This window comes from Microtus ochrogaster, unplaced genomic scaffold (genome assembly GCF_000317375.1).
Source record: "Microtus ochrogaster isolate Prairie Vole_2 unplaced genomic scaffold, MicOch1.0 UNK33, whole genome shotgun sequence".
NCBI classification, from domain to species: Eukaryota; Metazoa; Chordata; class Mammalia; order Rodentia; family Cricetidae; genus Microtus; species Microtus ochrogaster.
Genome location: NW_004949131.1, coordinates 1,096,447 through 1,108,376, shown reverse-complemented (window position 1 = coordinate 1,108,376; position 11,930 = coordinate 1,096,447). Strand labels below are relative to the sequence as shown.

The 11,930-nt window shown below is 45.3% G+C and overlaps 1 pseudogene; it reads left to right on the top strand.

Annotated features, from left to right (window-relative positions):
* The first annotated feature begins 9,030 nt into the window (after window positions 1-9,030).
* On the top strand, window positions 9,031-9,955 carry LOC106144375 (annotated as a pseudogene).
* The last annotated feature ends 1,975 nt before the right edge of the window (window positions 9,956-11,930 follow it).

The window sequence follows — 11,930 nt, the reverse complement described above, 5'->3', positions numbered from 1 at the left end:
TCATTTGATTCAGTAGCTACAGTTCTACAGTATCTGCTTGGGCAACCATCTAGAACTATAGGACACTTATAGAGAGGTATTCATCTCAGTGTAACTTGGCATAGGAGAAAATACACAAACGTTAAACAGCTAAGGTACCAAAAGCAATTACTAAGCGTTTTTCAAATATATGATACCTTTGGAAAGTATTGACCTACGATATAGACAAAATAATGAGAGGCTCCTCCTTTCTCTCCTTTCCTTTCTTCACCTCCTTTGGATTCCCCCGCCTACAATGAGACACTTCCCTCCTTCATAATGCAGCCTCCCGCTTAGTTAATCCTCTCTGGAAATGCCCTCCCTACACCCAGAGGCGTGCTGCATTAATCAGCGGGTACTTCTCAGTCCCTCAAGCTGACAGGCAAGAGGAGTCAGTAACGAAGAACTATCACACCGCGATTTCTTCATGGGTTTCTTAACCAGAATCCTTCTCTACGACAGTAGGTCTTGTTGTTTTTGTTTTAAGACTTTTAATTACACGTCTATATGAGGATAGGGTATGTACACGTGTAAACACAGTGCTTGCAAAGTCCAGAAGAGGGTGCTGGACCCCTGGAATTGCAGGCAGTTGTAAGCCGACTGAGTCTGGTCCTCTGGAAGAAGAGCACATGCTCTTAACTGCTGAGCAATCTTTCCAGCCCTGATGGCAGTATCTTTAACAGAAGGTTCACAGACCATCTTCAACAACATCCCTTGGGGTACTTATTTACAATCCCCATTTCCACCCCTCCAACTCTTAAGAATCAGAATCTCTGGGAGCGGAGGCAGAAGCCTACATGTTTTACCAAGCTTCAGGTGATGACAAGCAACCAAGGCCTAGCCACCCTGTGCTTCTTCAGGTGTGTAAACTGTAGCCTGGTCTGTTAGGGTGGTTTGGTTTTATGGGGAAGGCATATCCCCCATATTCTCTGGGCTAAGGGAACAGCTAGGAATCTCTCGAACTCCGGCAATATGTGTTAGGCACTTTTCTCATTTGGAGACAAAATGTCTGGCGGGGAGTTATTTCGGCTTACAGGGTGAGGGTACCCTCATCCTAGAGGGGAAGTCATGGTAACAGGTGCTTGAGGTCACGTTAAATCCAAGTCAGGAAGCAGAAAGGTTTGGACCCTCTTTATTCAATCCAGGACCCTATCCTTGAAATGGTACTGTCCACGTTTAGGATGAGTTTCCATGTCAACGAGCCTAATCTAGAAAACTCCTCACAAACATACCCACAGATGTGTCACTATGGAGCCTCGAAATTCCAGCAAGTTGACAACGTTAACAACCAAGATTAACCAAACAACATCACAATGAAGCTGTGGATCAAAATGTCAAAGTGATGAGTTTGTCTGTTCTTTATTATGTTATGTGAGTTCCTTTGATGATGGGTGAGCTCAATATGGAGGAAAGTTAAAGCATATATTGTAATGTGAGTATATATTATGTTTATTGTGGTAGTTTGAATGAAAATGCCCTCCCTAAACTCATAAGGAGTGACATTATTTCAAAGGAATAGAATGCATGGCCTTGTTGGAGTAGGTGTGGCCTTACTGGAGGAAGTGTGTCACTGGGGGTGAGCTTTGGGGTTTCAGAAGCTCAAGCCGGGTCCAGTGGCTCGTTCATTTTCCTGCTGCCTGCTGATCCAGATGAAAAAGTTTCAGCTCCTTCGCCAGCACCATGTCTGCCTGCACACCACATGCTTCCTGTCAGGATGATAAAGAAGTCATCCTCTGAACCAGTAAGTCAGCCCCAATGAAGTCCCAAAGCTTGCTGCAGATTCTGCTGCTAAAGAGGCTTTGGGAAGAAACAAACAGCAGTCACATGTCCGAGATGCTATTGGGAACCAGAATGGCCATTGGTCCATGAGCCTGGAGTCAGGAGAATGGCTGGCACTGAGGACATTCATCTATTATCCTAGACATATGGATAGTTTATAAAGTCATGGGACGGTATGAGGTCATCTCTACAGGGTGTGGCAGTAGAGAAAACGGTAAGCACTGGGTAAAGACTGAAATTTTTAGCTGTGGATGAGCAAGGAAGATACTAGGGTAAGGGGTTGTTCAAGAACTGGATTGTGGTGATGGCTGCTCAACATCATATATTTATTTTTAAAAAAATTATAGAATTGTGTACTTGAAGTGGGTAAATTAGTCTTATGCCAAGTATATCCCACTGATGGTTTAGAATTTTAAAAAGACCAAGAGAAGGGTGCTGGGGAACTCCAGTATTAGATTCAAACAGAGGAGGAGGGGCCTGGAATGAGGTAAGGGCAGTAACACCATGGCACAGAAGAAGAGGGAAGAGAAAGTTCAAGGAGAAGTGGCCAGTTTTAACAGTTGCGAGTGTTAGCAGAAAGGTGATGACAGAGAAATAGCCTCTGGATTTGGTCAGATGTGATCATGGCCACTGTGGTAGCCTCTGGTTTTGATCTGATGTGGTCGTGTCCACTGTGGTAGCCTCTGGATTTGGTCAGATGTGGTCATGGCCACTATGGTAGCCTCTGGATTTGGTTGGATGAAGTCATATCCACTGTGGTAGCCTCTAGATTTGAGCTGATGCGGTCATGTCCACTGTGGTAGCCTCTGGATTTGGTCTGATGCAGTCATGGCCACTGTGGTGGCCTCTGGGTTTGTTCAGATGCGGTGATGTTCACTGTGGTAACCTCTGGATTTGAGCTGATGCGGTCATGTCCACTGTGGTGGCCTCTGGATTTGAGCTGATGCAGTCATGTCCACTGTGGTGGCCTCTGGGTTTGTTCAGATGCGGTGATGTTCACTGTGGTAGCCTCTGGATTTGGTCGGATGAAGTCATATCCACTGTGGTAGCCTCTGGATTTGAGCTGATGTGGTCATGTCCACTGTGGTAACCTCTGGATTTGAGCTGATGCGGTCATGTCCACTGTCGTGGCCTCTGGGTTTGAGCTGATGCAGTCATGTCCACTGTGGTGGGCTGTACATCTGGACTGATGGAAACAAGAGTAAAGTCAGAGTCACTTGAGAGGAGAGTGGAAGACAGCCACCATTAAGGACTCTGAAGATATTTAGCTGCAAACAGAACAGGAAATAGAGAGGTTGATGGGGATGTCAAACTGCCATGGAAGCCCTGAGTTTTCCTGCCGATGCAATACAGAGAACGGAGAAGAGCCTTTGAGTCGAGCGAGGCAGTGGGATACAGAACACGGTGAGATGAATAGTCTTATAACACAGGAAGTCATCAATTCAGCCACTCTAGCTTGTACACCAGCCTTGCTCCTGTGGCCTTGGCCTCTCAGGTGCTGCAGTAACAGATGTGTGCTGCTGTGCTCAAATAATCCATCCTTCATTTCAGGAGGCGGGGAGGTGGAGGCACAGACGAGCTATTCTCAGGACCTTTACAGTCACAGTTGAAAAATAAAGAAGAAACAATGTCTTCGAAGGAAATAGAATCATGGAGAGTAGAGAATGTTTTAAAAATCTGGGGATGTGGGGGCTAAACGCACAGCCTGGACGCACTGGAGGTCTGGCTTTTCATATGGCAGCATTCACTTATTCAGATTCTCTACCATAGCCCAGCTAATTAAGGGCACCTCCTACGGTCATGTCTTTGTTCTCCTTCTTGATAATATTCTAAAGTTGATTTGATTTCATAGTCATGATACAGGGACATGGTAAGTCCAGTTCTGATTTTGAAAAGAAACTGGTAGTGTCTCACATTGAGAATGAAGCTGGGGTGTTGGTGGATGGATAGCTCAGTGGTTAAGAGCACTTGCTGTTCCTGTAGAGAACCTAAGTGGGTTTGGTTCTCAGCACTCAATATGGCATGGGCACAGCAGATCTGCTATGCAATAGAACCAGAATCATTTCCGGCTCTGAGCTCAGATCTTGAGCTGGCGCTTCCTAGCATTAGGTAAACCTCCCATCCTAACAGTCTCTGATCCCGATGGCTGACACAGAGCCTTCGTGATTTCCTGAAGGAAGGAATGCCTGATGGGAAGCTCTTAAAATCTGGGGAGTTTCCTGGAGTAGTCAAAATACCTAAGAAGGCAACTCTTGGCAAGCTTCTAGACCGCTTCAGGGTGGAGTGCTGATCTACCAGAAAAGCAATGAGATTGGAAGGTTGTTGGTCAGGCCCTGGTCCCCGAGAAGAGAGAGGGGTTAGAGATTGGGTTGATCACAGATGGCTAGTGCTGGAATCAACCATATGCACACAATGAAGACTTTGTGAGATAAAATAACAAAAAAGCAAAGTCATGATGTGGAGAACCACTGAGCTGCAGTTCGTGGTTAACGCACCCCAAGGGGACGTGGAAGCCCTTGCACCCCTTCAACAACACCTAGCCTTCTTCCTCAGCTGCCTGTTTTCACTGCCTTAATGTCTTTTTAAACTAAACTGATAAGCAGAACTATCTCTATTAACTGGACCCGAGGAACGGGCTGTTGGAAGCCCTGTAATAGCAGGTTGGTCAGAAGCACAGATCACAATCTGGGGCTACTGATCGTCCTCTGAAGTACAGGGCAGTCTTGTGGAACTGGACTCTTAAGCTGTGGGGGCGGGCAGACCTGGAGTGGAAAAAGTCAACCGCTGTTCCCAATGCCCAGTGAACGCGGAGTAAACTGTGCCGGCCGTAGCTGGCAAAGATGCAATCCGTTCTTAGCCAGCACCAGCTGGGTTTTCTCCAGTTCAGTTCTGACACTCCCTCTCTATAAGCAGCATGGACCCTCTAGGCTGGGCTTTCGGTCTCCAAGACTTCTTCTCACTTCAAATGTCTGCCACCGTGCTCCCCAAAATGGCAATCATTGACCCACCCTGTGAAACTGTAAGCGAGCCCTCAATTAAATGCTTTCTTTTATAGAAATGGCCTTTGTCATGTTGTTTCTTCACAGAAAGAAAACAGTAACTCAGACACCACTCTTAAAGTAGCAACATTTTTCTCCTTGGTTTGTCAGCCACATAGAAAGAATTTTTTTTTTCTGCAGATGCTTTTGTTCCTGCATGCTGGGGTGCTATGGTGATGCTTCTGTGCCCTGAGGGTGGAGCTGAATCTAGAATGGTGGTGGACATCTTGAGATGATGAACAGAACTGTTCTAAAGATGAAAAAAAGCTTCGTTTTTTTTTTTATGACATGCTGGACTCCTTGCTATGTGAAAATGCAGAGGGTTCTTCAAAATTCATGGTACAAATATGTGACCTTAGTAAGAGGGTAGCCATTAAGTTCCTCAAGCCCGCGGCCTTGGAGTGGTCCTTGAACCTCACCCTCTCTCTCAAATCTCACTCTCAATACCAGCAGCTACTCCTTCCAAGCATTTTTTCAATTCTTTCTATTTCTTTTTATCTCCTCTAGGTCCACTTCAGTTCCCGTTACTACCGTCTGCCTCTCAGGCCACTGTGAGCACCTCCTGGCCATGTGTGATCTCTTTTTTGCTCCTTTCTGATCTTTTCTCTGTAAATAGCAGCCACGACTTTTTAACACATATCACTCCCTTGATTAAAATTCCCCACTTGGCTTCCCACTGCGTTCAGAGTTAAGAACAAACTTCTCACCACGGCAAGCAAGCTCTTCTGTGGTTTGACACCTTCTGTTTTGAGTCTCAATACCTCCTACTCTTCCCCAAGGTCACCATTTCCAGTCACACTGGCTTTACCTCTCTCAGACGCCACAACCTCACTCGGTTTTCACATTTGTCTCCTCTCCCTGGCATGCTCTGTTCCAGATGGCGCATGATCTTGATTTGCTCAGACCTCAGAGAAACCCTCTCAGCTAAAGTGGCCCAACTTCATGACGTCACTCACCTTGTGACTTGTCCTGTCGCCCTGTGTCATTGTTCTCACCATAGTTCTATCTGACACATCTATTCTCTGCCTCTCCCTACTGAGATGTGAGCTTCGTGGAAGGGACTGTTTTGTTTGCTTCAGCATTCCAAACACCTAGATCAGTCCTGACCCGTATAAGCCTCGGCGGACACTTGGGTGAGTCAGAATGAGCGCCGGAACACGTGGTGGGAGCAGGGAGCGGAGGGAGAGGAGCGAAGACTCTTCCCTGGGGATCTTAACTGCACTTGGAAAAGAGCCCTTTCTTCTTCCGTCACGATCGGACAAGTCCTAGTTGTTTGCCTTGGAAGCAGGTAGAGCTGGAGAAGTGAGTCTGCAGATGAATGAAAGGTGGATGGCGTGGACTCCGGTGAAGTTTCTTCCGGGTCTTCAGTAACCTTTTCCTTCCCTTTGTGCAGTTACACAAAGTCAAGAATTGTCTTACTTACTGTATTAAGTTGCCTTTTTTTTCCTAATTTTTAAAAACTCATTTTATTTCATGTGTATAAGCATTTTTCTTACCTGTATATATGTGCACCATATTCACACTTAGTGTCTGTCAAGGCCAAAAGAGGGCATTGGAGTCCCTGGAACTAGAGTTATGGATAATGTCACCACGTGGGTACTGGGAACTGAACCCCAGCTCCTCTGAAAGAGCAGCAAGTGCTCTCAATGGCTGAAACATCTCCCAGCCCTGCTTTTCTTTCTTTTTAAATTTTTATTCGTTGCGAGTTTTATACACATCCCCAATGGGTTTTGATTATTCCCACTCCCACGTTCTTTCTCCAGCTCCTTCTGTATCACCCGCGCCCTCCTCCCTACTTCTTCCTGTCTTCTCAAACAGCCCACCAGTTGATTTGCTCATTGCTTTGACCAAGTACCTGACCAGAAGCAACTTAAGGCCGGTTTTATATTGGCTCACACTTTTAGAGTACAGCCATTATGACAGGGAAGGCAGGGCTACCCACATGTCTAGGGGACAGTCATGATGTCAGGGAAGGCAGAGCTACCCACATGTCTAAAGGACAGTCATGATGTCAGGGAAGGCAGAGCTACCCACACGTCTAGGGGACAGTCATCATGTCAGGAAAGGCAGGGCTGTAGGTACATGCAGCAGCTGGTCCCAAAGCCTCCTCATTCACAAAACAGAACACAGGAGGCGGGGAGCAGGCTATAACACCAGTATGGCCGGCTTCCAGTGACCCACTTCCTAACCTACTTCCTGAACAACTCTACTGCCCCAAAGCTTTCACAACCTTCCACACAAGCACCAGTAGTTGAGAACCAACTCTTCAAACGTGAGCCTATCGGAGACATTTTGTTCAAACCACAACATTTATTTAAGATTATCAAATTAGAGTTCTTTTTCATCTTTTTCATGCCATCACAGTCTATCATCGGCTCTTTCGGAAGGGAGGCTCTGGCCCGGTTACCTGTGCTGGGTCGCTGCTGTTCTCTCATCTACACCAACCAAGCGTATGGGGGAAACAAACAAACATCAGCAACAACAAACAGGCTGTACAACAAAGACGACTTCTCACTTAACAAGAGTGTTCTGGGAAGTCTATCTACATTCTTACATCCACGGGCATCCGGTAACCAACTGAGAATTAGCATGTAGTAGACACTGGGGCTACAGGGGTAGGGAAACAGCTTAATGGGTAGGATGCTTGCCCAGCATGTATGAAGCCCTGAGCTCAACCCTCAGCCCTGTGTAAACTAGGTGTGGGGCTCAGTCCTATAGTCCCGACGTTTGGAAGGTTGGAGGCAGGAGAACCAGAAGTTCAGAGGCATTCGTTCATGGCTACAGAGTGAGTTCAAAGCCAGCCTGGGCTACATGAGACTCTGCCACAAATTTAAAAATTGCCAGACATTTTAAAGTTTTGGATTTTGTTGACCTTTTAAGGCTGTAGTATAGGTGGAGTCGAGATAGGATATTTGCCATGTCGTTCCAAGCATCAAATCCTTGCATGACACTCCAGATGGACGGCCGCAAAATGTAAGGACTTTGTTTTTCCGCCCAGTAATAAATGGTTGCTTTGTTCTGCACGGTAATTTCAGAGCTGCAGAATCCCTTCTGTGTCTCCAGAACTCCTAGATGATGTCACCAAGAGCTCTGTTCCCTCAGGGTATTTAAACCCTTTTTACACACTTTTAATTGAAATGTAATTACATCACTGTCCCCTTCCCTCTCCTCCCTTCACCTCCTCCCATGTCTTCCTTCCAACTCCTTTTATGCCCCCTACTCTCAAATTGGGAACTATTTTTTCTTTTATTATTTTTATATACATATAAAATATTCACAAATTATAACTACAATCTGCTGAGTCGATGTTTGTTGTTTGTGTGTTTGTGGTTTCAGGGTTGACTACTTTGTATTAGATAGCCAACTGGGGCCTCATCCCTGGAAGAGGCTAATTCCCCTCTCAGCAGTGGTTAGTTACTTGTAGTTCTTTGTCTAGGGGGTGGAACCTAATGAGAATTTTCTCCTTCTCTGTTAGCTTATCTATTGATATTGTCATTGCACCAGTCTAGTTTATACAGCCATTTCTAAGATAGACCTTTCCCCTAAGATCCCAGTATTCTGGCTCTTTCTCTACACTTTTCTAGTGTCCATAAATGCAGGAGCCTTGATGTACATATATCCGTTAGGCCTGGACTTCCCATGATCCATTGATCTGTGCATTGTATCCCATTGAGGTTTTCTATGATGGTCTCCATTTCCTGTAAAGAAAGGCTTCTGTCATGAGGGGTGGTGGCTACGTTTCTCCATGGGTATAAGGGTGAGGTTCAGAATGCACTTGGACCCTTTTGCTACAAGCAGGAAAAATTTGAGGACACCTGTTTGTAGGCCAAGTCCAGCAGGTGGCTTGTAGGCCGTTTAGTTCAGCCTCAGAGATCAAAGCAGAAGGTTCCTTGACATCCAGAAGCCTCAGAACAATTAGCCAGTGTCTGCTTCATCTCATCCAAGCCTGCATTTTCTTGTTGGTTGAAATCAGAAAAGGTTAGGACGTTTCATCTCAAGAGGAAACAGAAGCGGTTATGGCCTGTCTCCCAAACAGAGTGATGGCTGGGAATCAGGGGGACATAAATGAGCCATTCACTTTGTACACTAAATTCAGGGGCTGTCGAAAACCTCTAATATCAACATGATTGTTTTAACAAAACATTAAACAAAAAATTAACAGGTACTCTTTCTTGTGGCGTTCAGCCATGTCAAGATGAAGCTGAATATCTCCGCCCCAGCCACAGGCTACGAGCAGCTCATTGAAGTGGATGATGAACGCAAAGGTCGCTCTTTCTATGAGAAGCACAAGGCCATGAAAGTAGCTGCCGATGCTCTTGGTGAAGAGTGGAAGGTTCCCGTGGTCAGAATCAGTGGTGGGGATAACAAACAAGGTTTCCCCATGAAGCAGGCATCTTGACACATGGCAGAGTGCACCTGCTACAGAGTACAAGCATTCTCGTTCTAGACCAGTGGTTCTCTACCTTCCTAAGGCGGCGATCGTTTAATACAGTTCCTCATGCTGTGGTGACCCCCAACCATAAAATGATTTTCGTTGCTACTCTAACTGTAATTTTGTTACTGTTATGAATTGTATTTTAAGCATCTGATATGCAACCCAAAGGGGTCGCGACCCACGGGTTGAGAACCACTGTTACAGACCAAGGGAATGGGGAAAATTGTAGGTCTGCTTGTGAGTGTACCGTGGATGCCAATCTGAGTGTTCTCAACCTGGTTATTGTAAAAACGGGGGGATATTCCCGGACTAACAGATGCCACTGTGCCTCAGCAGTTGGGGGCCCAAAGGAGCTAGCAGCATCTGAAAGCCTTTCCTTCTCTCTAGAGGAGATGACGTCCACCAAACTTTGCTGTCAGAAAGCCCTGAAACCAAGAAGGCAAGAAGCCCAGGACCAGAGCACCCATGAGTCAGCGTCTTGTTATTCTACGTGTCCTGCAACACAAACGCCTACATTTTGCTCTGAAGAAACAATGAGCTAAGAAAAACAAGGAGGTTGCAGAATATGCTAAACTTTTGTCCTAAAGAATGAAGGAAGCCAAAGGGAAAACACCCAGAACAGACTGCCAAGAGACATAGGTCATCTTCACTGAGATCTTCTGCTTCTGAGTCCAGTCAAAGCTAAGTCTTTAAGAAGAACAAATAAATGTTCTACCTTTAAATCTAAAAAACTTAATGAATGGGGGTGGGAAGTTTACAGTAGGAGATGGCTCCGTGGGCAAAGGCTCCTGCCACCAAGTCTGAAAACCTGAGTTCAGTCCCTGGTACCCCCTGGTGGAAGAAGGGCACCTGCTCTTGCAAGTTGTCCTCTGACTGAACTTTTTAAAGTTAGTTTTAAATAAGCCACGATAAGCAGGCGTCCATCTTAAGTGAAGACAGAACAGATAGTGCCGACATTTCTCATTTTGTCTCAGGCACCGCCTGGTCCTGGCAGCCACTAGTCATCTGAGTTCGCTGCTTCAGATTTCCTGGGACAACCATGAACCTGTTTTACTAAGGCTTCCAGGTGATCTTTGCATATGATCAAGTTTAAGAATTACTAAAAAGATAATCACTGATGTTTCTCTCCTGCCTTCCGGGCTGGTGCACCCAGAGAACCACGCTACCATACTGGAGGGACCCAGAGAGCAAGGAAGGAACAGAATCTCACCTCCAACTACATGACCTGGGAGATGACCACAGGCCTGGCTGCACTGAATTACAGCCTTGTGAAAGGCCTTTTAAGCCCTTTTAGTCATCCCTGGACTCTTGACCCAGACACAAGGTCGGATGATAATTACAGTTCATTTTAAGTCACTAACTTTGTGTTTATTTGCTTCAAAGCAGTAGAAACTTTAACATCCTAGGCTTTCATGTACCTACATGGATCATTGTTTTTCCAACTTACTCAATCATGACGGAAATCATGTGTTAAATGTTAAATCTCTACAAAATATGTTTACTTATTGATGCTCCTATTAGCATCTTTATAGTAAATAGAATATTGGCTGTACATAAAATTATTTTCATAAGTACTTCCTCATTGGTTGTGCACTAAATTATTTTCATAGCCACTCTATTGTCGTATATCACACGTACTATACAATCTATCCTCTTAAAATGAACAGTTCATTGGTCTTAGTACCTTGAGAGTGGGGCAAGCATCAGAGAATTGTCTCAAGGCCCACGAGATCATACGCCCTTTGACTATCACCCCAGGATCTGACACTTCCCTCCCTTCCCCAGGCAGAACCTAATCTACCTGCTGTCTCCTAAGATTTTCCTACTTAACGCATCCTGTGTAAGTAGAACGGTGTGATATGTGGCTTCGCGGCTGCTCTCTTAGATGTTCCTAGGTTTGTTCAGGTTGGAACATGCACTGCTTCCTCTTAGGGCCAAAAAATATCAATTTAAAAACAATCTGCTATAAAAGAAATTTCTGCTGGCTACCCCCCCTCTTTAAACTCAAAAACATACATCATAAAAGTTTTACTAGTTTCTTTTCTTTGAAAGAGCTTGCGTATGTAATGAACTCCCTGAGGTATATGCACCTTACTTTAATGATGCCATACATGGGGACACTTGAGAACATTAAACAATAAAAACGTATGCTATGTTATGGACAAGAGAAAAGACATATGTACCGTCACTCACACACACTCACATTTTCTGTCTCTCTCTCTCTCTCTCTCTCTCTCTCTCACACACACACACACACACACACTCACACCTTCTTACACACATTCACATGCACTCATACACATAGCTAGATTATAAGCAGAACATGTATTTTAAACCCACCTTCTATTAAATGTTGACTAGGAGGAGCTCATTTTAGACCAAGGTGCAGATGGCTAATCAATCCTAGAATTGGCTGGAAGTCTATCAGGTGTTAAGAGTCCAATAACATAATGGTGAGGATGATCAGATGATCAGCATCCAGGCAGGTGAGGCAGCATTCCCACCTGGTGCACAGCTATACATTCCAGCCCCAATCCATCTCCTCTTCAGCAGCACATTAAAAGCTGTTATGGCCAGGCGGTGGTGGCACACGCCTTTAATCCCAGCACTCGGGAGGCAGAGGCAGGCAGATCTCTGTGAGTTTGAGACCAGTCTGGTCT